The sequence below is a fragment of the Mobula birostris genome, chromosome 10 (assembly GCF_030028105.1).
Source record: "Mobula birostris isolate sMobBir1 chromosome 10, sMobBir1.hap1, whole genome shotgun sequence".
Taxonomy (NCBI): Eukaryota; Metazoa; Chordata; class Chondrichthyes; order Myliobatiformes; family Myliobatidae; genus Mobula; species Mobula birostris.
In genome coordinates this window covers 131643062-131670197 of record NC_092379.1, presented here as the reverse complement: position 1 = coordinate 131670197, position 27136 = coordinate 131643062, and the positions used below count along the sequence as shown (strand labels likewise).

At 45.3% G+C, this 27136-nt stretch overlaps 1 protein-coding gene across 4 annotated transcripts in view; it reads right to left on the bottom strand.

Annotated features, from left to right (window-relative positions):
* The window catches only part of LOC140204348 (mastermind-like protein 2), a 140961-nt gene that overhangs the window by 38881 nt on the left and 74944 nt on the right, over positions 1 to 27136 (bottom strand). The gene's annotated exons all lie outside the window — the stretch shown is intronic.

Sequence of the window (27136 nt, the reverse complement as noted above, 5' to 3'; positions counted from 1 at the left end):
AAAAATAAAAAACAGATGGGGTACGAGGGGGAGGTGGGGCATTAGCGGAAGTTAGAGAAGTCGATGTTCATGCCATCAGGTTGGAGTCTACCCAGACGGAACATAAGGTGTTGTTCCTCCAACCTGAATCAGGTTTAATATCACTGGCATTGTATTGTCATGAAATTTGTAACTTCACGATGTTGTGCCAACCTTTTAACTTACTCTAAGCTCGATCTAACCATTTCCTCCTACATAGCCCTCCATTTTTCTGTCATCCATGTGCCTATCTAAAGTTTCTTAAATACCCCTAAATGTATCTGCCTCTACCACTAACCCCTAGTAGGGTGCTCCATGCAACTGCCAGTCTCTGTGTAAACAATTTACTTCTGATATCTCTCCGCTATACGTTTCTCCAATCAATTTAAAATTAGGCCTCCTGGTATGAGCTCTGCACAATGTCTTAGCTATCCATTCAATCTGTGCCTCTTATCATCTTATAGACCTCCATCAAGCCATCTCTCATCCTCTTTCACTCCAAAGAGAAAAACCCTAGCTCGCTTAACCTAGGACATGCTCTCTAATCCAGGCTGCGTCTTGGTAAATCTCCTCTGCACCCTCTCTAAAGCTTCCACATCCTTCCTGTAATGAGGTGACCAAAACTCCAAGAAGCAAATCGGCCCAATTTCCTTCCCCCAGACTGCAGGGCCTGAGATCTCTTCAGCTGCAGAGATTTTCCCCGAAGATGCTTGACTAAAGGCAGGTTGAACGTTGATCTTTGCAGCGTTTTACAATCAGCAAACTCTCCACTCCAGGGTGCTGAATGGTGCAGGAGTCAAAGCCCACCAATGCAAGCTCACTGCTTCCCTGCTCAGGGTCTTGGCTTGGAGGCAGCAGGTTGGTCTGCGCTACTCTGGATTAATCCCATTTCGAAACAGCACCAGAAATGGGCTACTTTGATTAGCTTCAAATTCCATGAGCTGGGGGCTGGTAATAGTCACAAACACGAGAGACTCTGCAGATGCTAGAAATCCAGAGAAACACACACAAAATGCAGGCCGGGGAGCATCTATGGTGTGGAATAAACAGTCGAAGTTTCAGACGGAGACCCTTTATCAGGACTGGAAAGGAAGGGGGAAGAAGTCTGAGTAAGAAGGGGGAGGGGCGGTGAAGGAGTACAAGCTGACAGGAGAGGGGGAAGAAGTGTGAAGCTGGGGAGTGACAGGTGGAAGAAGTAAAGGGCTGAAGAAGGAATCTGCTAGGAGAAGAGACTGGACCCTGGGAGAAAGGGAAGGAGGAGGGGCACCACAGGGAGGTGACAGGCACGTGAAGGGGTAAGAGGGGAGCCAGAATTGGAAATGGAAAAAGAGTGAAGGGGGAGGGAGGAGAAATTACCAGACGTTAGAGAAATCGAAGTTCACGCCATCAGGTTGGAGGCTACCCAGACGGAAAATGAGGTGTTGCTCCTCCAGCGTGAGATTGGCCACATCGTGGCAGCACAGGAGGCTTTGGACTGACATGTTGGAATGGGAATGGGGAGCAGAATTAAACTGGTTGGCCACTGGGAAATCCTGACTACTGTGTACAGAGTGAAGGTGCTCCGTCCACGGGTCCTAGTCTATGTGGCTATTCAGTAACTGAGGGGAAAGCAGAGGTGACAAAAGAACGCAGCTCTGAGGAGCTGGCTGGGGCGCACTGACTGCAAGTGACTGTAGGGTGCATTTTTTGCTCCTTACTGAAGTTGCAGGGAATGCACTCATGCTCCTCCCTCTACTTTGCTTTGATAGTCCCAACGGGCCGAGTGACCTCCTCCTGTCCAGCCATCTCAAAGAGGTGGACTGCAGTTGTCGCCCCATCAAACGCTTGCACTCCCTCAGCTGCGCTCCACAGCACTGCACGTAACCGGAGTCTGAACAGGGAGCTATAAGGAGGTCTGATTGATGAGCAAGTACATGCTTGGGCAGCCATTCACAGGAACTAGCTGCCTGTAGAGACAATATGCTCTCTGCTTTGTTCCATTCAGCAGTGCCTTCGTTCCGACTCTGATCTGGAGCAGCCCTCTCTCTGCCGTAGCCGCGACTGCTAAGCCAGCTGTAGACTTGTTTTTCTTTTTGAGAGACAGCGCACTGGCTGACTGGTGATTAATGTAAGGGGGCTGACTCACCTGAGGGAACCGACCAGGTTCCAGCTTTGGTGGGCAACGTGCCTCAACAAATTGACTGTCCTGACTGAGGATTCCTGTGGATCAGTAGCTCACTGCATTTCCCGCACTACTAATTCCCCAACAACAATGCAACACAATGTAGTGGGACAAAACAGGTAGATGAGCCCGGTCTGTACATGCTTAGAGCTGTCACGTCCACCAAGATTCAATATTGTTTAATGTCATTTCCACCAGTACGCGAGTGTAAAGGAGAAAGAAATAATTATTACTCCAGATCTGATGCAGCACAAAAATCCACAATAAGATAAAGAATACAATAATAATTATAAAAAAACACCATAAATATAAATATGTACAATAGATTATACAACCATAGAGTGACACTAGGCACAGCAGTGTCTGTACATAAGACGAGTGACAGGAAAAGATAAAGTAGTGGTGGTGGGGAGTGTGGAGGGCTGGAGGTGTTGATCAGCCTTATTGCTTGGGGAAGGTAACTGTTTTTGAGTCTGGTGGTTGGTCCCGGCATGGGTGCTATGCAGCCTCCTCCCCGATGGGATTGGAACAAACAACATTCTACCCTGACACGATCAATGTTTGTCCATGAGCCAATGTGACCCAGCTGTGCCTACTGACATGTCTTTGAAAAGTGTAGACAATTAGGAGATTGTGGTATACGAGGCTCTGTATATAGAGGAATTAAACACGAAAAGTGGAAAATTTGGAGTTTAACCCAAATGCAAAGTGCTGCATCGTGGTAGGTTAAATGTGAAGACGCTTAACAGCATTGATGAGCAAACGGATCCTGGAGTCCAAGTTCACAGTTCCCTGAAAGTGGCTATGAACACGGGTTAATAGGGTGGTTAGGAAGGAATATGGCATGCTTGCCTGTATTGGTTCAAAAGTTAGGAAGTTATGAGGGGTGATTGATAAGTGTGTGGCCTAGGGCAGAAGGAGTCAATTTTAGAAAACCTAACACATTTATTTTTCCTACATTTACACGCTTAGTCTAGCGGTCGTGGAGCATACGGATCCCTTCTTTGTAGAAGTCAGTGTCTTGGACCTCCAGAAGTGGTCCACAGCAGGGGTGATTGATAAGTTCGTAACCTAAGGTAGAAGGAGATGAGTTATTAACTTCAAACTTTCTGCATTTTCACTCAAAGGGTTGAACTGCACGTGCATGTAACAAGAGCAGTATAACTCACCTCTTCTACCTTAGGCCACCAACTTATCAATCACCCCTGCTGTGGACCACCTGGAGGTCCAAGACGCTCTCGTAACATGCACGTGCAGTTCAACTCTTTGAGTGATAATGCAGAAAGTTTGAAGTTAATAACTCATCTCTTTCTACCTTAGGCCACGAACTTACCAATCACCCCTGCTGTGGACCACTTCTACAAAGAAGGGATCCGTATGCTCCATGACTGCTGGACTAAGTGTGTAAATGTAGGAGGGGACTACGTTGAAAAATAAATGTGCTAGGTTTTCTAAAATTGACTCCTCCTACCCTAGGCCACAAACTTATTAATCACACCTCGTACGTTGCAGCTTTATAAAACTAGTTATGTCACATCTGGAGTATTGCATAGAATTCTGGTTGACCCATTACAGGAAGGATGTCTTGGCCTGAAATGTTGACTGTTTATTCTTCCCCATAGACGCTCCCTGATCTGTGGAGTTCCTCCACCATTTTGTGTACGTTCCTCCCAATTCACTGGAAGGATGAATACACCAACATCATCATCCTCTCCTGAGCCAAAGTCCTTGCACTGAAGCCCTTCTTACACTCACTTAGCCACATAGGGCAGACACCAGACTTCCAAAACAGCCACTTCACTCTGAGCTCTTTGTTGTAGGACAAGATTACCAGGCAGAGAGAGACAGAAATTCAAGGGTGTGCGCGAAGCTTCCTTGAAGAAATGCAACATTCCCAGTGGCACTGGGAATCCCTGGATTGTCAAGGAGTACTTGAGGTGGCGTTGATAAATTTAAGTGTATGTATCAGGAGTATGCAGAAACACTATGCAAGTTAAAAACTACCATCAGCCCATCTCAACAGATACCATCTGCTCCAACTGTACAAGAGTCTGTGGTCCCCACACTTGGCTCATTAACCTACAAACCAGAGTGGGAACAAGTTGCCCTCAATCCTGTGCGACAGACTAAGAAGTAGGAAAGTTCAAAGTTCAAAGTAAATTTATTATCCAAGTACATAGATGGCACCATATATAACTTTGAGATTTGTTCTCTTGCGGGCATTCACATGAAATATAATGAAATATGATAGAATCAATGAAAACCACACACATGACGGACAATCAACTGGTGTGCAAAAGACCAAACTGCAAATAAAAAAAGAAAACAAAAAAAAAAGCAATAAAGATCAAGAACATGAAATGAAGAGTCCTTAAATATAAGTCCAGAGGTTGTGGGGACAGTTCAGTGTTGGAGTGATTGAAGTTGAGTGAAGTTATCCCCTTTAGTAAGAGCCTGATGGTTGAGAGGTAGTAACTGTTCCTGAACTTAGTGGTGTAGGTCCCGAGGCTCCTGTACCAGCGAGAAGGAATATATGTGTTTGTACAACCACATGTAAGCATTTCTGTGTGAATAGGTCGATGGGACTAGGCAGAATAACAGTTCAGCACTGACTAGATGGGTCAAAGGGCCTGTTTCTGTGCTGTAGTGTTCTATGACTCCAAATGTGTATGTTTATGTGTTTTGCTTTTTAATCAGTGTGTCTATATGTCTATTTGTATATTTATATATACATAGCAGCGCTTGTGTTTGTTTATTTTTGTGTCTTTATGTGTGTTAATGCTGGTTTATGCATGAATCAATAAAAATTATTAACATGAGCTGACAAGTTCAGCTTCATGTTTCTGCATTATAATTATTAGCCAGAAACCATAGGTCATTTTCCAACTCTCTCCCCTCGGTTGCCCGACACCATGAACAGATCTCTGTGCATCTAGAGTGAATTTTGGCCTCACCTCGTGATGCATGTGGCTCTAACTCTTAGGAGGATTTTTTATTTTTAGTTTTTTTCCAGCCACCTCTGAATGCTACTGCTGTCTCTGACTCAACCCTACAGTCAAGCAGAAACTGCTCTCCTTGCTGCACAGGGACTACATTCAGAATCCAGAGTGCTTCAAAGTTTGAAGTAAATTTATTACCAAAGTACACACTCTATCCTGAGATTCATTCTCTTGCAGGCACTCACAGCAGAACAAAGAAGTGAAAAACGACACACAAAAACAGACAAAAAAACCACAATGTGCAAGTGAAGACAAAGTATGCAATACATGATAAATCAGGGGCTCCCAACCTTTTTCTGCCATAGACCAATACCAGGAAGAAAGGGGTCCATGAATCCCAGGTTGGATTGGGGGGAGAAGAACAGTAAAGCATGGGAACAGGACTTTCAGCCCATGATCTTGTACTGAACTAATTAAACCAGGAATCAAACACCTAACTAAACTTATCCCATCAGCCTACATCACCATCATCATGTGCTGCGTTGTATGACGTGGGCGATCGCAGTCTCTCCACGACCATGATTGTTCTTGGCAAATTGTTCCACAGAAGTGGTTTGCCATTGCCTTCTTCTGGCAGTGTCTTTATGAGACAGGTGACCCCAGCCATTATCAATACTCTACAGAGATTGTCTGCCTGATGTCAGTGAGCGCCATAACTAGGACTTTTGATACGCACCAGCTGCTCATACGACCATCCACCAACTGCTCTCATGGCTTCTCGTAACCCTGATCAGGGGCCAGAGTGGTGCTACACCTTGCCCAAGGGTGACCCACAGGCTAGCGGAGGAAAGGAGCACCTTACACCTCCTTTGGTGGAGACCCATCTCCACCCTGCCACCCTTCACCTACTCAATGTCCATATCCCCATCATTGTCTCCACATTCATGTGCCCATCTAGGATCCTCGTAAGTGCCTCTATAATATTTGCCAGTACTCCCACCCCAGGCAGTGTATTCCAGGCACCCACCACTCTCTGTGGGTGGAAAAAAACGGCCCTGCTCATTTGTCATCATCTTGAATGAATGCCCTCTAGTATTAGATATTTCCACTGTGGGGGGGGGGGGGGAGAGAAAAGATACTGGCTGACAATGCATTTTGCAATCTTATAAAATTCCATCAGGCCCACCCTCACTTCTGCCATTGACAGTCCCAAGCTCGGCTGTGAAAGGACAAGGGGTGGGCATGGCAAGCTGCTGTCGGTGGCCCATACTCCGTAGGGAAGGTCACCCCACAATCTTTGCCACGGCAGAGAAAACTGCCTCACCTTTAGTTTATCGAACCTCTCCTTTAGTACATGTTCTCTCACCCAGACAACATCCTAATGAACTTCTTCCACACCCTCTCCAAAACCTCCACACAATGAGGCGACCAGAACTGAATGCAATTCTCTGGAGGGGGCCTACCCAGTTTTAATAGATCTGCAGCATCCTGTCTCCAGTCCACTCTGCTGCTGTAAACCCTGTGAGATGGGATGGGGAGTGAGGAAAACAAAAACAAATCATACCCTAACAACAGGAATTCTGCAGATGCTGGAAATTCAAGCAACACACATCAAAGTTGCTGGTGAACGCAGCAGGCCAGGCAGCATCTCTAGGAAGAGGTGCAGTCGACGTTTCAGGCCGAGACCCTTCGTCAAGCAGGAGACTGATTAAGTGAACATTATGTTGTCCGGGTTGGGATCTAACCATTGTACCGAATTTGCCTACTAAGCCATCAGGTTAGATAAGCCAGAGTTTATATTTGTCATTGTTAATTGAAATATTATGCTTAATGCTCCAGTTAAAATAAAAATCAATTTGTTTTTTTATACTGTGTAATAAAACCTCCCAAGGCTCTTCACAGGAACTTAATTCGATACCAAGTTTCATGAGTTAGAAGTAGGACAGCTGATCGAAAGCTTTTAAGAGAGAAATTTAAAGGAGAAGGTAGTTCTGGAGAAGCACGGAAGCCGAAAGAAGGAACTGTAGAGATTGGGGTCATAGTTCTTGAAGGTCCTGTGGAAAATTAAGAAAGGGCATGAATCTACACTTAGTGGCCACTTTATTAGGTACACCTCCTTATTAATGCAAATATCTAATCAGTCAATCATGTGGCAGCAACTCAATGCATAAAAGCATGCAGACGCGGTCAAGGGGTTCAGTTGTTGTTCAGACCAAACATCAGAATGGGGAAGAAATGTGATCTAAGTGACCTTGACTGTGGAATAATTGTTGGTGCCAGATGGGGTGGTTTGAGTATCTCAGAAACTGCTCATCTCCTGGGATTTTCATGCGCAATAGTCTCTACAGTTTATAGAGAATGGAGCAAAAAATTTAAAAAAATACATTAAGTGAGTGGCAGTTCTGTGGGTGAAAATGCATTGTTAATGAGAGGTCCAAGGAGAATGGCCAAACTAGTTCAAGCTGACAGGAGGGCGACAAATAACATGTTGCAACAGTGTTGTGCACTGTTGTTCTGAATGTACAACACATCGAACATACAGATAGGACATAGAAATCTGCAGCACATTACCAAAGTGTTGTGCCGACCACGTAACCTACTCTAGAAACTGCCTAGAATTTCCCTACCGCATAGGCCTCTATTTTTCTAAACTCCATGTACCTCTCTAAGAGTCTCTTAAAAGACCCTATTGTATCAACCTCTATCGCCTGCAGTGCATTCCATGCACCCACCACACTCTGTGTGAAAAACTTAGACCCGACATCCCCTCTGTACCTACTTCCAAGCACCTTAAAACTATGAACCTTGAAATGGATGGGCTACAGCAGCAGACCACACGGGGCTCCACTCTAGTGTCCATTGAGTGTAGAGTTCAAGGGTAGTTGAGGGGCTGGAGGTAGGGAGGGCAATGTCCTGAGGGTGACTGGAAACGATTTGCATGAGAAACCCACCTGAAATCTAGTTAAAAGAAGCAAGTTTACTAAGATGGCAGCTTCACATTTATGTACATAGTGTTCCCGCAGCAGTATGTGTGAAATGACATCCAGATAGGAACATTGATTTAATCCAAGTGTTGTTTTAAACTGTTGAATTGGCAGGTAGTAACTGTTCATGGGAAAATGTCATGACAATACAAACCCAAATCAATAGCATGCACAAATAATAGAATCGGGAAAAGGACAGAAAATACCAGCTAAAAAGATTTAAACGCCATATTTCACACTTAATGCTTGGTATTACAGTGGAGCACTGTGATTTAGTCAGCGGAGGCTGGATCAGGGAGCAGTAAACTGCGGGTTTAAATACCAGAGGCATTCAGTCATCTTCCTCAGTGGTTCAGGCAAGAACTAAATTTTCTAATGTGGGAAGGGGTGGTGTGGGCAGAGCAAGAGAGCGTGTGTGCACTGCTTGCCAAGTGGTCACAAGCACTTTTCAGAAACTCCCAGCCATCTGTAACACAAATGGAAATCAGTAGAACCTCATGTTAACCATCTGTCTCTCCCTCTCGCTCCCCTCCTTTCTTCCCTCACTTGCTGTGATGACATTGCAAATATAATTGTTCCACGATATAAAAATAAGAAATTTTTTTAAAAAAACTAGGCGGTGGGAATAATTCACTGAAAACCTTGGAGTCTGGTAATAATAGGATCTCAGCTGAACCAGGAAGGAGATTTCTAGTAAAATTTAATCACACTCCTTAAATTTTACATATCAGTCACCGGCTGTACTTCAAGTGAGTTTGCTCAACGGAGTGTTTAATTGGTAATATCTTGAAACACTACAAGAAATGTCTTGATCACTTTTTCTGTACTCCAGCCTGTTTCTAGTTAATGTACAACTAGTCATCCTATTTAAAACTCTACTTTTCTTCTAACCTGACAGGCAATGAAATATAATGTACAAAAATGCTAATCAGACAGAGATTAGATAATCAGCTGGCTCTGAACCCTCTGAGTATTGGAATGACACTCTGCCACATACATTTAGGTAAGGATTTTAACTCCTGTTCCTCTGAGGGTTGCTTATATGGTTGAGATAATAAGATATGCACAAGAAATGTATGCTTAGTTCACAATTAGTCAATTGACATACGAAAATAAGTAGTGAAAGACAAATAAGACTGAAGATTAAAGTGTGGCTGTGTGAATATTTAATAGTGTGCACCAATATTTTTGTACTTGGCCTTAGGAATTATAATATCAAATTACCAATTGATTACACAAAATAATTAGGACTTTCCTGTAATTGTACAATAATTATTATTCTGGGGTCATCTTTCCTCGCTACTTCAGCCAAACCACATGTGACGTATTTTTTTCAGTGAAGAGGAGATTTAGCCGGCGACCTTTCCCCTTCTAAACCCCACCCCTGAAATCAAACAGAGAATAACTTGAGAGTCGTATGCAGACGCACTTGTAAACACACGCACACACACACACACAATGAATGGCTTCATAGCACAAGTAGGTTGAGTGATACTGTAATACGAAAGCACATAGCATGAATATGGTCAAGAATTTGTGCCATTCACTAGACTCAACATTGTCCTGTTGGGTGGGGGGGGGGGAGGGGGGTATGTCAGCTGTAACCAGGCGTCAGTGCTTTGGGATCATTTAATGGCTGCACACCAATTAGCTCAGCTCACTGACCCGCTGTCCCTGTCCATCACATTAATTCGGCCTGGTGCCGTTCTTCCTCTGTCTGTCTGCTGCCTAGGATACGGGAAGGACCTGTCTCTCTGCCCACTCCATCAAGTCCGGCCGCAACTTCCACAGGAAAGATGGTTTTCTTTTTTTGGCTTTTTTTTTTAAAAAAGATCAGACTTTGCCCGAGCAGACTAACAGTCAGATTCTGACACACTTCCTCAGCAATTTTTAACTAACAGCCAAATATAAGAATCAGAATCTGAACTGACACGTTATGAAATTTGTTGTTTTGTGGCAGCAGTACAGTGCAAGCTTTAAAAAAAATTACTATAAATTACAAGGAGAAATATATTTTAAAAAATTGAGAAAATAGTGCAAAACAGAGGAAAAAGTGCTCATGGGTTCATGGACTGTTCAGAAATCTGATGGTGAGTGGAACAAGCTGTTCCCCCTCATATTAGCCATTTCCCACCCTGGGAAAAGCCTGTCTATCCACTCTATTTAAGCCCCTTATCATCTCTATCAAGTCACTTCTCATCCTTCAAAGAGAAAAGCCCTTGCTCGCTCAACCGTTTTCAACTATTCTCAGTGCCACCTTTAACATCTGAGCAAACACGTGGCAAACATGCAGTGTCTATTTATTAGCCCCAGTAATGCAGAAAACACATGCAGGTCCTCCCAGGTTACATGGGTCCAACTCCTGAACCTATAAACGAGCGTCTGGGGACTTGGTGGGATGGATTTACCGGATGGTGCAAGTCTAGAGGCTTCTTCTGCCAACTGGGATTTCAGACCATAAAAAACATAAGGAATAGGAGCCAAATGAGACCACTCGGCCCATCAAGTTTGTCCACGATTCTACCATGGCTGACTTATTTACCCTCTCAACCTCATTCTCCTGGCTTCTCACCATAACCTTTGTTGCTCTTAGGAATCAAAAGCCAATCATCCCCCCCTCCCACTTTAAATATGCTTTCCACAGTTGTCTGTGGCAATGAATTTCACAGGTTCACCACCACTGCTTAAAGAAATTCCTCCTCATCTCAGTTCTAAAGGGACATCCTTGTATTCTGAGGCTGTGCCTCTGGTCCTAAACTCCCCCACTGTAGGGAATATCCCCTCCATGTCCACTCTACCTGTGTTTTTTAACATTCAGTATGTTTCATTGTCCATTGCAATATCTGAATGACTGAGTTACAAGCAGCTCCCAGGAATGAAACTTGTTGTAACCTGAGAAGGAATTGTACCGAAACAAACAACTACCCCGCTGGAAGGATTATCAACTCAGTGAAAGACGTACTTGTGAAAGACCTACCTGTTGGTCTTCCAATGTAATGAGATGTCCATTAGGGAATGCTGCTGACTGGCCATTCCACGCTGCAGGTGTGCATGCTACAGGCAACACTGCAGCTTGGTGCAGCCAATGCAAAGGCCACACTGACTGGACACAGAGAGACCAAGCCCAGTGTTAACAATCTTCCAAACGCCAGATCACTGCATTGTTCACGCAAGTGGCATTAGTGCTTTGTCAGCAGAATAAATTGGTTTGCTAACACAACAAATGTATTGACTGGATGATGCTACGAATGTAAAAGGAATACATTTATTGATTGTATTATTTATTTTCTGTATATATTCTTATGAATCGTTTATCTTTGAAATATAACAAAAAGACTGGAGATAATAAGAAGCATAGATCGATGCGGACAGCCAAAGACTTTCTCCCAGGTGGAAATGACTATTAAGGGGAGGCTTTATTTTAAGGTGATTGGAGGAAGGTATAGGGGGAATGTCAGAGGTAGTTTTTTTTAAACATAGGTAGGTGCATAGAACGTGCTCCCTGGGGTGGTGGTACAGGAAGATACATTAGGCCCATTTAAGAAACTCTTAGATGATTGAAAAATGGAGGGCTATGTGGAAGGGAAGGTCTCAGGGTAGGTTAAAAGGTCAGCACAACATCATGGGCCGAAAAGCCTGTACTGTTCTGTGCCCCATGTTTCATTGCCATTACAGACCTTCAGCGCAGGCCTGTACCAGCTTATGCACAGCATAAACCGTCCCCCACCCAGGTTCACCTCTCCATAACCTCCTGTTCCTGTCTCGCTCATGTGTGTCTCCAGCCTCCCCTTAGGTACAGACCACAGCTTCCTGTGAGAGCAACGTGCACCGAGAGGGACTCAGGTCCCTGAAATCCAGTTGCGGCTGCTCTTTAACACTGCTTTCACTTCAGCCATAAGCAGAGAAAGTCATCCTGGACAGCAAAGAGCCACTGGGGACGGCAGTCACACTCGACCATGTAATAGCCCCCTACTCATCCCCCAGAGCTGCAAGTGTAAAGTGAGTGGTGTCACTGACACAAATCAGCCTCTTAAACAAAGGGTGTGCCTCATACACTCTGACCCGCTGCACAAACCCCCACTATCTTGCTGAAGACATAGGAGCGAAATTAGGCCATTCAGCCCATTGAGTCTGCTCTGCCAATCTATCGTGGCTGGTTTATTTTCCCTCTCAACTCCATTCTCCTGCCGCCTTCTTGTAACCTTTGGTGCCCTGACTAATCAAGAACCTATCACCCTCTGCTTTAATTATACTCAATGACCTGGCCTCCACAGCTGCCTGTGGCAATGAATTCCACAGATTCACCACCCTCTGGCTAAAGAATTTTCTCTTCATTCCTGTTCTAAAGGGATGTCCTTGTATTCTGAGGCTGTGCCCTCTGGTCCTTGACACCCCCACTACAGGAAACATCCTCTCCACATCCACTCTCTCTAGGCCTTTCAATATTCTGAAGGTTTCAATGAGATCGCCCTGAGATCTCAATGAGATTTAAAACCTGCCTTTGATTTGAAATAAACACAAGTGACTTTGGACATTTTGCTGAACTAATATTGAACTTCCAGGCTCAGGTGCTCTGTGGTAAAAAGGCACTGGGCAATAAATTTTACATCTTATGAGGTGAATTCTCTCACCAGTTTACTAAATGTGGTGTGAGCTTGACCTGTTAATTCAGACCTGTGAACCCAACTGCTGAGGGTTTGCCCCAAACCAAACTGGGGCAATGCTGGGGGAGAAGCCAGGCTGATATTGGAGTAACAAGACACACTGGGGGGAGGGAGGGCGCAACGGGCACTACCAGGCCAACATCGAGGTAGTACTGAGGGAGCATCAAAGCTGACTGTGGGGCAGTGTTGATGGAGTAGTTTCGTTGACGCTGAGGGAGGAGCCAGCCTGACATCAGGAAAGTGCTGAGGGAGTGCCCTTGCTCTTTTGTGGGCTAGAATCCAGCAGTGATGATGTCCTCTGCAGCCGTGCAAAATCCTGTGCCCTAGCTGTTGGGCCAGTGTTGCAGAACCAGCCAGGCTGACTCTAGGACATCACGGAGTGAACCCCTGGGCCAGCAACAAGGCAGCACTGAGAGAGCGGGCCGGCCAATCTCACGTTCACCAGCAGACACCTTCAATTCCCATGTGTGGCACATAACCGAGCATTGACTGGAGTGCAGGATGGAGGTGGCTATGAGTTCGACATTAGGTACTGCTGATCTGAGGAGGGCGGGGAAACAGTGGATGTGAACGTGGGATGGGACAGCGAGGATCTAGTTGGGCAGAACAGGAAGGATTAATAATAAGGTTGGAGTCATCCCACTGTTACAGGAGGATAAGTATAAAACTGGGAGATATCACACTCCTTCACCTTAGCAAGTGTTTAAAGCTGCAGAACCTGCAGAAGGGTAAAGCATTGGGGTGATAATGGAGACATTTTATACCCTTCCAACATCCACAAACACAAGGTGTGCTCATTAGTAAAGTCAGCACAATCCGGGGCTGACACGTTTATTTGTAGGACAGACACAATATATTCTCCCAGGAATCTATCCAGCTCGTTAGATGTGACATCGAAAAGGCATTAAAAGATTGCTGTTAGTGGGTGATAATTGTACCACAGAGTTTTGAGTTTAAGTTTACCCACACAAAATGCTGAGGACTCCTGATAAAATTAGCCCCCTTATCCCTCCAATCTCAAGTTAAAAATCAGACCTGGAAGACAAAATTGGAATGGAGGCTTAAAAAAAATGTTAAAGTACCCAGCTGCACGGTAAAATTAATCGCACTTAAATAGCATTCTTTCCACACTATTGTTTTCATCAGGGCCCCTCCTTTCAGGAAATGAATGCTTTCTGGAACGCTGCTGTGAACCTGTTCTTTCTGCTAAACGCTTCAAGAGGCTGCAATCTCGGCGCAATGTTTCATGTCAAACTTTACAGGACTAAAGCCCCCTCTAACAAGCCCAATTTAGTCAAATGAAGTCGCCGCAAAACTCTACAGGCAGCGACTTCTCTTTGTGCCAGAAATCCTTGTGCCATTGTTCCAGTCGTGAGGACTGAAATACAAAAATATATTTAGGCAGATTCCTTCAGAGGTGGGGAAGTAAACAGCAAGCGAACAAATTCACCATATGCCAGTCGGGGACGAGTCAGAATCAATTAATCGTGATTTATTTATCCTTTGCCCTCATCCTGCTAATAAATTTCTTCCAAACAGTTGCGTCGTGAGGAGCTTTCGATGGGGACATTCTGAATTTTGGGTTGATTCAGTATGAACTGTGCATCTGCCAATGATGTAGTGTCGAATTATAAAGGTCTTTCTCGCAAAGAGAAACAAAGGAGTTTCTATGTGAATTTTGCACAGCTGCAGAGGATATCATCACTGCTTTTCACCGAGGGCGGATTCTGGGCCACAAGGGAGCAAGATCGCTCAGTATAAATGAGAAAGGAGGAGACTGCGTAATTCCAGTTTTAAATATTCTCTGCAGGGAATCGAGGCAGTGAATTGTCTTCAGTTCACAGAGCCTCGACAGTGTTTTACCTATGACCAGCGATGAATGGTTTATATGTACAGGATTAGCTTAACAACCCTGTCCCTTCAGCCACATTTGATGCCCAGAATTCAATAAAAGATCTAAACAGGCAGTGGGCAAAGTAGTGATGGGGAAGGGGGGGGGGGGGGCGCGAATTGCAGCTGTAAACATCTGGAAAATGTTTTTTTCATCACTGCTATAGGTAAAACAGATTGCAAACTCATTTAAAGAGGTGCTTGTTTTTATCTGGGTAAGTACTAATTCTACACATAGTGGACGATTTTCCACTCAGAAGTATTCCCCAAGCTCTTGGGTTTGATTCTGGAAATGTTTGCCTCAGATTCTGCTGTGTTTTGCTGACAGTATCTGCAGAAGTAGCCAGCGTTTCTCAGTGTGAGTGGCAACCAATTTCCAGTACGAGGCTGAACCTGCTCACCAATCCTGGATTAAGCCTGGAACAGGAACAGGAAAACTATTCCTTTCAGGAGGAGTCACAGAACACTACAGCACAGAAACAGGCCTTTTGGCCTATCTAGTCCGTGCTAAATACTGTTCTGCCTAGTCCCACCGAACTGCACTGGGACCATAGCCCTCCCATCCACGTACCTGTCCAAATTTCTCTTAAGTGTTGAAATTGAACCCGCATCCACCACATCCGTTGGCAGCTCGTTCCACACTTCCACCACACTAGTCTGAGTGAAGGAGTTCCCCTTAAACATTTCACCTTTCACCCTTAACCCATGACCTCTAGCTCTAGTCTCACCCAACCTCAGGGGAAGAAGGCTGCTTGCATTAACCTTATCTATTCCCCTCGTAATTTTGTATATTTTTTAATAGAAGGATTGTAGGGCTTCCAGCTATGAGAAGAATAAATGACTCATTTCTCAATCATTTGTATTTTACCTGTGATTGATTTAAAAAAAAATTATTTAGAGATTCAGCTTGATAACAGGCCCTTCTGGCCCAAAAAATCCATGCTGCCCAGTTACGCCTATGTGACCAATTCACCTACTAAACCATATGTTTTTGGACTGTAGGGGGAAAACAGAACATCCAGCAGAACCCCATGTGGTCATGGGGAGAACGTACAGACTCTTTACAGACAGAGACAGAATTGAACCTGGTCGCTGGCTCTGTAATAGCAGTACAATAAATACTACACTACCCGACACCCTAATAGCTTACCTATATCTTCAATGCACTTGGTTTAATTTTATTGAAATTTTAAACTTTATTTCATTTTATACAATTACTAAATGTTTCCTGGCGTGAGAGACAATCAGGAACTTATGACACAGCTGAGAGTCACATTCCACTATGCTGCCAATGTCTTCCCAAGGAATTTTCTGGCTGAAGTCTGCTTTTGCTGCATTCTTACACCACTGGGGTTTACTCTTGCCAATCTATCCCACATTCCTACACCACTGGGGTCTGCTCTTGCCAACCTATGCCATCCCCTACACCACTGGGGTTTATTCTTGCCAATCTATCCCACATTCCTACACCACTGGGGTCTGCTCTTGCCAACCTATCCCATTCTCCTACACCACTAGGGTCTGTTCTTGCCAACCTATGCCATTCCCTTACACCACTGGGGTCTGTTCTTGCTAACCTATGCTATTTTCCTACAGCACTGGGGTCTGTTCTTGCTAACCTATGCTATTTTCCTACAGCACTGGGGTCTGTTCTTGCCAACCTATGCCATTCCCTTACACCACTAAGAGCCCCACAGCCACCTGGTTTAGGACAGTCCACGAAGAGCATCTTAAGGGAAGTCCAAGGAGGAATGGCTAATGTGGGCTAGACTCAGGAAAACTGGGGCTAACACCAAGCCTGATCATTGTTCCATCACATATCACCAGTGAGTCATGTAAAAAAAACTGGAATATATGACAAGAATTCCAAGCAGATGTTTTTGAGTTTAGACTCCCTGCCGAGAATTATGTTACGGAGCTGCTGAGAAGTTGTTTACAAATCTGGGCATGCTTTCACTTGTTTTACGATACGGCCTGTTATAAAAGCAGGGAAGGAAACAGAACGCGGAACATTACTGTGCAGTCCAGACCCTTCAGCCCATCCATTTGGCCCACCCTAAGAATAATCTAACCTCTCCCTCCCACACAGTCCTCCAGTTTTCATTCACATGTGTGCCTAATGCATTTGCCCCTACCACCAGCACTGGCAGTGCATGCCAGGCTCAGCTGTGTTAAAATGTAACCTTTCTCTTACATCCCCCTCTTACACGTTCCTTCAATCACCTTAACATTATGGCCCTCGTGTTAGCCACTGCTGCCCAGAGTAAAAGGCACTGACTGTCCACTCCATCTATGCCCCTTTCATCTTGCACACCTCTATCAAGTCTCCTCACTCTAAAGAAAAAAGCCCCAGCTCACTGTGCCTATCCTCAAGCTCTCCAGTCCAGGCAGTAACGTGGTAAATCTCCTCTGCATCCTCTCTAATGCTTCCACACCCTTCCTACGATGAGGTCACCAGAAACAAACACAATATTCTAATTGTGGTCTAACTAGGGTTTTACAGAGCTACAATATTACCTCGTGGTTCTTGAACTCAATCCTCTGACACACAGTACGCCTTCTTAACAACCCTATCAACCAGCCAGCAAGGTCTATGATACCTTTGATTGGAAAGGGTAATTGCAAAGAACTGAGATTGAAAGGTTTGCTTTCTCACCCTGTACATATTTCCGCACAGTAACAGAATCCACTGATCGTACCCTTGTGTTGGCTCAGCCTTAATTAGCCTCACCAGTTGCGGCAACACTACTGTCCCCAGGCAACCCTTGCTCCTGGTATCTCAAGAGGATGACAGGAACTGATAACTATGTCCTTAGCAAGGGAAAAAAAAAGTCTAGGTCAGCAAAATTAATGGTGCAGTCCATGCGAATTAAACATTTTCTGTTTCAAAATGAAATATATATTGCTATCATAATTTACACAAGAAGGTTTTGCAAACTGAACCAGCTCATATGTGGAGTGTGCAAATGACTTACCATCCCATTAAAAATAGTTAAATACACATCATTTATTGGAAATACAGTTTGACTAAAACATTATTTATTGGCACTATATGGGCAGTTTCTCCACCAACCAGGAGACTCAATAGCATCGACCTATAACTGTAGCTCCATTCCGGAATCATCCACTGAGATCTCCACTAAGGACAGTCCCTCAGGATTTGGGGAGAAATTCTATACTTTCTTTCCCCTCAGCGAACATACTGTGGAGCTTTACTCTTACATACATGACCCGTGTTTTCCAGTCAGTCTTTACTGGCAGCTAGACTGTGCAAATCCATTCTATTTTTAATGCTTACGGCAAATTAATTTTATGATGAGAGTTTGTTTGGCAATTAGGCACTTGTGGATGCCAGGGCACCACAGCAAAATAAATATGATTAAATAGTTTTTTTTTGAGGAAGTGCAAGTGTTGGCGAGTGTAGGGTGTTCACTGAATTAAGAAACAAACCATATCGTAAGGGACGCATTCTGAAACCTTACTGTTCAGCAAAGGGCTGATTACCATAACAATGCTTTTACTTTGCAGACTAAGAATGGAGATTTCTTTTCATTGATTTCTAGTAAACCACTAAAAATTTTCAACCCTGTCCATTTACTAATGAAAATTAGATCATATCATCTGACTTAATGAGGTGAAGTTGGGTCATTAAAACCTCGAGTGATTGATATTTAAACTTTGATTCATTCTCAGTGTTCCGGGTACACAAAGGTCCTATACAGCCTTATGAAACTGTGTCTGCTTTGCATCCTATTCACAAGCTGAGGTTTCATGAGCAAGAGCGGGAGTTCCTGTTTACAATAATCACCATTTCCCCACCCACTATCAACGAATTTCTCCAAAAAGCCCAACTCCAGATTTGACTTCTTCTCCCATTAGCCGAAAACTAGTGTCAGGGAAACTGAAAGTGAACTTTTCACTTTTTCACAGAAGTTTATTTCCATTCCAAGTACCAGTGCCTTTTAGGTTAGTGTTACAAGAAGGGCTGTTTATTTTCAGCCTGCTTTGGTCCTTTCACACGACACTTTCCACCTATAAAACCTTTCTCTTCAGCTCAATAAAACAATCCAGCTACACCATTTTCTTCTGGCTAGAAGAAATGCATTTAGAATAAAAAACTTCTGATTTGTATACTTAGAGTTTGTCAGCTTGCATTTCACTTCACTTTGATGTGGCTTGCCGTGCTGCATGTTACTGTAGTAACACTCTTGTCTTGTTGGAATATCTCTGACGTTTTACCAAAATCAAACAGCAGCTACTAACCTGGGGTTTTGTGACTAGTTTCCAAAATTCCCACTCTTTAGTTGCCTTTCAATTAATTTATTAAGTTGCAACTATTGCATCCCAATGTTTTTAGTTCACTCAAGCAGGGAGAACGGACACTAAGCAGTCTTCTTCAACGTCCTACCCACTAAGCTAAATCAGGATTTCCGGATAGTGTGTCACAAGGATTAATGCAATGGGTGTATTGCTATGAGCAGTACTTCAATCTGAGTGATGCAAACGCCAATTGACTGAACACAATTAAGCTTGCAATGCCTCTTCATTGAGGAATATGACTTCTTGCAGAACACTTGCTAACAAGTTAGATTTGAAAGGATTTCCCCATCACATCTTTGTCTTCCAATTAGTAAACACTCTGCTAACAGTGCTTCCACCATACTTACCACTTGGAACAGAGGGAGACTGGGAATGAGTGAATAACTGACTGGGGCAAACAGAAGATTGTGTGAAAGAGAGTGTGTGAGAGGAAGGCGGGAGTGAATGTGAGAGTGAGTGACAGAGGACGAGGGAGGGAGGGAGGGGGAGAGAGAGAGGGTGAGAGAGTGAGTAAGAGTAAAAGAGAAGGTGAAAGAGGAAGTTACAGGGTGGGAGAGGGAGGGGGGAGAGGGAGGGGGCAGAGGGAGGGGGGAGAGGGAGGGGGGAGAGGGAGAGAATGAAAGGGGATGAGAGAGAGCAAGTGAGGTGTGAGAGAGGGAGGGAGGGTGAGAGAGGGAGGGAGGGAGGGTGAGAGAGGGAAGGAGGGTGAGAGAAAAAATAACAGCAGACAAAGAGAATGAACTGGAGAATGTGAGGAGTGAGAGATCAAGAGGGAGGAGAACAAATTAATAAAAGCAAAATCTAGGGTTTGGAGTGAAAGAGTGAGAAACAGGAAGATTGGGACAGTACAGGGGGGAAAGTCAATAAGTGAGTGAGGGAGTGTGAATGGGAGTGAGTGAGTAAGGAATGAAGGTGCAAATGAGAGATGTAAAGTGTGCAAGGGTGAGAGTAAATGCAAAAAGAAGAGAAAAAAGGGAATGAATAAATTAAAGAATTGGAGGGGCAACAAATAGAATGAAAGTGAAAAGGGGAAAGAAGAAAAAGAACAGGAATTTTGGATGTGTGGGTTGTTATTTTTAACTTTCAATCTCACTGCTGTTCTGTGACAGACAGTAGGAGGCAGCGCAAGCTAGCAGGTTGAAAGATTGGCAGCTCCCTCAACAGCTCACCCCTCCACACCATCAAACACCCCCTTCCCCTGCCAATACCGCCCCCACCCCCTTTCCCCAAACGACCTCATACTAGACACTCAGCAAGATTACTTGGCCATGAGGAGCCACAAGTCATGGCCATCAATATTAAACTGACGCACCACCGGCTCCAAAGATTACTCACCCCCACCCCCCACCCCCACCACCAGACAAGAATAAACCAAAGTTAGGAGAGGCAACACACTCACTTAGAAAAGGATTCAAAGCCTTTGCTTTACATGGGATTTTTCCACCGAGGGGCAGGATATGATTCTTAGAGCAAAACGAGATTCTAGATTCAAGATTGTTTAGTGTCACTTCCAGTACACATGCATAAAGAACAACAAAATTATTGTTACTGGATCTGATGCAGCACAAAAAAAACAGTAAGATAAAGAACACAATAATTAAAACACACACAATAAATACATAAGACAGCACAAACAGTGGGAAAATGGGTAAACTCAAACCAAAAGGTTCGAAGTTTTCCCACACAGCCGAGTGGCAGCCCCTATTTACTCCAAATACACAGGATATAAACGCAGTGCCCTGGGGCCGCGCTGCTGTACACGAGAACCAACTAAATGACCACGAAGCAAGTCACTGCTGAAACATCAGCGAGAAAACAAGGAGCCAAACCTCCAGCTTGCTGCTCAGACAGCCCTGATTCATCATCCTTTATCGGTTTATTCAAAGCCACTCAAATTAGCTGCAGGGGCTACTGCTCTGGTTGAGAAGCTGCACACACCCTCAAAAGCTCACAGTCTGGCAATATCATTGTCACAGCCCTTTGAAATCAAATCCTAAGCTTTTTCTCTCCATCTCTCCCTCTCTGCGCCTGTCTAACCCTCTCTCAGCCACCCCTTCCCCCTCTCCCCGATATGTCTGAGCAGAGGTGCACACCGTAGCTCAACTGTCCCAAATGTCTGGCAGGGCAGGAGATAAGTGGGGGGGGGGAAGAGGGGTAGAGGGGGAAAGGAGAAGGGAGGGCAAAATGGGCAGAGAGGAAAGGGGGTAAAAGGTGGGAATGGGAGCAGGATAGAGGAAGGGAGGTGGGAAGTGTGGAAAGAGAGGGTGGAGGGGAAGGGAGGGTTTAGGGGAAGAGAAGGTGAGGGGAAGGGGTTGGGAGTGGGAAGGAGGAGGGGAAGGGGACGGATGAGGCAGAAGGAGTGAGGGGGAGGGGAGGGGAGGGGAGGGGAGGGGAGGGGAGGGGAGGGGAGGGGGAGGGGAGGGGAGGGGAGGGGAGGGGAGGGGAGGGGAGGGGAGGGGAGGGGAGGGGAGGGGAGGGAAGGGGAGGAGAGGGGAGGGGGAGTGAAGGGGAGGAGAGGGGAGGGGGAGTGAAGGGGAGGAGAGGGGAGGGGGAGTGAAGGGGAGGAGAGGGGAGGGGGAGTGAAGGGGAGGGGAGGGGAGGGGGAGTGAAGGGGAGGGGAGGGGGAGTGAAGGGGAGGGGAGGGGGAGTGAAGGGGAGGGGAGGGGGAGTGAAGGGGAGGGGAGGGGGAGTGAAGGGGAGGGGAGGGGGAGTGAAGGGGAGGGGAGGGGGATGGATAAGGCAGAAGGAGTGAGGGGGAGGGGAGGTGAAAGGGGAGGGGGAGGGAGTGAAGGGGAGGGGGAAGGGGACAGATGAGGCAGGAGTGAGGGGGAGGGGAGGGGACAGATGAGGCAGGAGTGAGGGGAGGGGAAAAGGGAAGGTTTAGGGGAGGGGGAAGGGGAGGGGGAAGGGGAAGGAGTGAAGGGGAAGGGGATAGGGAGAAGCAGAAGGGGATGGGGAAGGAAAGTGGGTAGAGGACCGGTAAGGGGAAGGGGGAAGGTGGAGGGTAAATAGAAGAAGGGTTAGGGGGTGTGGGGGATGGGGAAAGTGGGGAGGGGTGCAAGGAGGTGGGATGGTTGGACTTACTGAGAATGCCCACAAGAAAACAAATCTCAGGGTAGTATATGGTGACGTTTATGTACTTTGATAATAAATTTACTCTGAACTTCGAAATTCCTTTTTAATTCAAGCATTCTCAACACAGTTAGACATTCCTTAAAAGCCTAAAAATGAAGCAAGAATACTTTGACCATAAGCTCACTTAGTTCGACACCGGCAGACAGCACAGTCTCTGCGGCTGAAGAAATGAGCTCTTTATTACCTCACTGCCTCTCCGCATTTTTAAGTGTGTAGGTCGAAACCTAGAGGCCAGATAATGCTGGCACGGCTCTTGTCACGCGCAGAACGAAAAGCATTTCTACAGGCATATTTCTGTTAAAGTAAAAACGTTCATCTTTCCATTAACAGAGCTAACAAGAACACACGCGCACACACACGGGAGAAAAAAAGTTTCGGAGCCCTTACGGCAGCTGCTTGCTGCGTTTCCAGCGCTTGCTATGTAGATCGGATTTCATGCCTTTTTGTTTGCTTCTCCAGCTGGCTAACTTCCACATACCTTCGCCCTCAAAACACTGCTTCGCCGTGAACTCTGACCTCGCTGCTGCTCTGCTCTTATCATCCCCGAAAGGAAGCTTGGAGTGTAAGTGCGGGAAGAGTAGTACCGCACTCTTTCCAGTCCACTTTCTAGGGATCCTCATTAAATTTGGGAATGGTGTTTGGCCTTTTCATTTATTTCCACTTGGGGGAAACCGCTTTTTTTTTATCTGCAGCATGAAGGTTAATATTGCTATAGTGAGCAAACATTGACATTTGTTGGAAAGTAGAGGGTGAGGCTGTCCCTTAAAGTTCAAAGTTATCATTTCAGAGGATCTTTCCTGGATCCAGCACGTCACTGCAATTACAAAAAAAAAGGCACACCTGGCCTTTGGTTTCCAAGAAGCTCGTGCAGGCTTGGCATGCCATCTAAAACTTTGACAAACTTCTGTCGATGTGTGGTGGAGAGTATATTGACTGGTTGCATCACGACCTGGTATGGAAACACCTTGAACGGAAAAGCCTACAAAACATAGCGGATACGGACGGCCCAGTCCATCACAGGTAAAGCCCTCCCCACCATTGAGCACATCTACATGAAATGCTGTTGCAGGAAAGCATATCCATCATCAAGGACCCCCCCCCCCCCCCCCCCCCACCGCCATCAGGAAGCAGGTACAGGAGGCTCAAGATGCACACTACCGGGTTCAGGAACAATTATTACCCCTCAAGCAACAGGTTCTTGAACCAGAGGGGATAACTACACTCACTCTTACACTGAACTGATTCCACAACTTATGGACTCACTTTTAAGAACTCTACAACACACGTTCTGGATCTTTATTGCTTATTTATTAGTATTATTATTTGCATTTGCACAATTTATTGTACATTGGTTGTTATCCATCTTTGTTGTGTGCGTCTTGATCGATTCTATTGTGTTTCTTTGTGTTTACTGTGAATGTCCACAAGAAAATGAATCTCAGGGTAGTACATGGCCGGGGTGGGGGGGGGGTGTCTTTGATCATAGACGCTGCTTTCTCCTGGCAGCGCTCCATGTAAACGTGCTCAGTGCTGGGGAGGGCTCTGCGTGTGATGGGCTAGACGGTATCCACCCTCTTCTGTTCCTGGGCATTGGTGTTTCCATAGCAGACCATGACATGGGTAGCGCCTTCCTAACATTGAAGCAGCGAGCCACAAAGAGCCCATATTGACAGCAGCGTGGATCCTGCAAGGTGCCCCTTCCTTGCAGCCTGGGACCACTCACCTCAAAGTCTGGTGTGGATGCCACTACACCACCAGTTGGCCTAGTTATGTTGCTTGAACATTGTTATTGACCACTGCCTCTAGCAGCCTGTTCCATACAGGCAGTACCCTTTGCCCCTCAGATTCCTTTCAGATCTTTCACCACTCACCTTAAGCCTTTCCCTCCAATTTTTTGCTCTATTTTCTTGGACGGGAGAAGGCCTATGTATGTTCACCCTAGCTGTGGCCCTCATAATTTTATGCACTTTGTCAGGTCACCCCTCAATCTCCTACACTGCAAGGAATAAAGTCTTGGCCTGTACAACCTCACCCTAATAACAAAGACCCTCGAATTCTGGTAAATCTTCCTTTCACTCTCTTGGTTTAACAACAGGGCGATGAAAACTGTACACAGTACCATAAGTGTGGTCTCACCAACTGTGCTTGAAGACATCACAGTAGAACAGAGACACTAATGCCATAATCTGGAACAATAACCAAGATGCTGGAGGAACTCAGCAGGTAGGGCAGCATCTATAAAGGGAAATGGACCATTCACGTTTCGGGTTAAGACCCTTGCTCCAAATGAAGGGTCTTGGCCTAAAATGGCAACTATCCATTCCCCTCCATAGATGCTGCTTGACCTGCCGGATTCCCCCAACATCTTATTTATCACTCTAGAGCAACCTGTGTCCAAATTGAAACTGCCAGAGGGGTCAGGTTCTCTGTACCAACTGTTGAGAAAAATTTAAACAAGTAGATCACAATCTAACCTGTTTATACCTGACATTTGAAGATGTGCACTTTGGCCAAAATGCCAATCAGAATTCTACTCAGAGATCATGTGATGAGGAGTCTCGGGCTGAAGAGGGGCCTCAGTTTGAAAGTGTCATAGAAAGATGGCATTCCCTTCAACATAATTCTGGTGCAAGAAAATGTCCAGATAAAGGGACTTGGCCCAAAACATGGACTATTTACTTCCCTCCATAGATGTTGCCTGCCTTTCTGAGTTCCTCCACCATTTTGTGTGTGTTACTGGAGCACTGGTCTGGGGTTAACCCCTACAATGTCTGTGATGGTTCTCTGCTGTGGCTGCAAGAAGGGAACATCTAGTAGGATCCCTGCCACTGTCGATATCGGTTTTTGAGGCCATCTCACACACCAGCAAACCTCCTCAAGATGAAAGTGTCTGTGAATTTCAGTGTCTGTGAATAAAACAACACTGCCTGATTTTGTCTGGCCTACTTCAAAAACACTATCTGTCAACCAATTAAGGATACTGTTGTCAAGGTTCCCAGATTAGCAAATCAGATTCCAAAACAGGACAGAGGCCGTTATTTGTGTAGACATTCAACAGCATCCTCACACAGGCACACTGTTTAAACACATCAAAAGACTTACTGTTTCCTTGTGCTTTGGATAATGTTGTCATTTAAACTGCTCTAAGCCTTTACTCTATTTTCTTCACCTCAATGAAATTAGTTCTTTAAAAACACGAGAGCAAAGGAGCAAACTAGTATCAGGATGGCTCCAACCACTGGCTGAGACGAGGCCAAAAGGAGATTCATTTATTCATTTAGGAGATCAGCAGTTAGCACGGCACCATTTCAGCTCAGGGCGTCAGAGTTCAGAGTTCGGTCACGGTGTCTTCTATAAGGAGTCTGTATGTTCTCCCTATCGAACGCTTGGGAATCCAGGTGCCCCGTTTCCCTCCCACGGTCCAAAGATATACTGGTGAGTAGCTTCATGGTCATTGTAAATTGTCCCGTGATCAGGTTAGGGCTAAATTGGGGGTTGCTGGGCAGTTTGAAGGGCTGGAAGGGCCTATTCCACGATGTATCTCTAAAATAAAAAAAAATAAAGCAGGCCCCTCCAGTCCAATGAGCTCGTGCCACCCAATTACACCCATGTAACCAATTAACCGATTAACCCACCCGTCTTTGGAATGTGGTTGGAAACCAATGCAGTCACGGGGCGAACACAGAAACTCCTTACAGACAGCGGTGGGAATTGATCCTAGTCGATGCTGCTGTGAAGCACTACACTAACCGCCAAGCTACCTCGCTGGAGATAACCGGTGTTGCACCAAGAAGTACCGCATCAGTTGGGAAAAAAGGGAGATTTCATTAAAAATTCTGCATTATGAAGCAAAGCAGCGACTTAAACCCATTTCATTAAAAAATGCATTTGCAGGAAGTTATTTAAATAGAAAACCAGGAAGTCTTAGCTCTCAAGAGAGGGGAGGGGAAAAAACCTTGTTTTGTTATTGGTGATGGCTCACAATGAAGTTCACGCCTTCTAGTTGCCGGAAAAGGAAGGAAATTTCTTATACCACATGACTTCCAGAGCAGAAATTTGGACTGAAAGCAACGATCACTTTCGTGGTTAACAACAAGAACACATTCCACGCCATTCATTCATGTACATGACGTTTCAATGATTCTATTGACTGTTAAATTAACTTTTATATGAAGGGTGGCAGGGTGGAGATACTTCTCTACTAAAGGAGGTGTGAGGCGCTCCTTCCCTCCGCTAGCCTGCAGGTCACCCTTGGGCAAGGTGTAGCATCTGCTCAGCACTCAGATCAGGGTCATGTGAAGCCATGGGAGCAGGTGGTGGATGGTCATACGAGCAGCTGGTGCATATCACAAGTCCTGGTTACGTGACCACTGACGCCAGGCAGACAGTCTCTGAAGAGTATTGATAATGGCTGGGATCACCCGTCTTGTTTTGACACTACCCAGAAGGAGGCAATGGGAAACCAATTCTTTAGAAAAATTTGCCCAGAACATTCATGGTCAAAAGACCATGACCGCCCATGCTACACGACATGGCACAAATGATGATTTTTTAAAATGTAAAATGTTCTAATTTTTCCAATCATATTTCAAAACAGCTATTGTACTTAATTACATTTAGAAATCACCTTTCAGAATGCACCAGAGCAGTATACAACCAGTGAGGCTGAGGTAAAGTAGCAAGTCTGCGACTGTGACAAGCTGTTCTGCTGACAAGGGAGGAGGGGTAACTCCTGGCCAGTTCACTGACGGATAGGTCTGATCCTACTCACTGGAAGTGTTCCCTGGGAGCGTTCTGACTGTTTGTATCACCACCTAGTGCGGAGGCACCAATGTGCGGGATTGATAAAAAGCTGCAGAAGGTTGTAAACTCAGCCAGCTCCATCACAGGCACAACCCTCCTCCCCATCAAGGACACCTTCAGAAGGCAGTGCCTCAAGGAGATGCATCCATCATTAAGGAACCCCATTACCCAGGAAATGCCCTCTTCTCATTTGTACCATCAGGGAGAAGGGTACAGGAACCC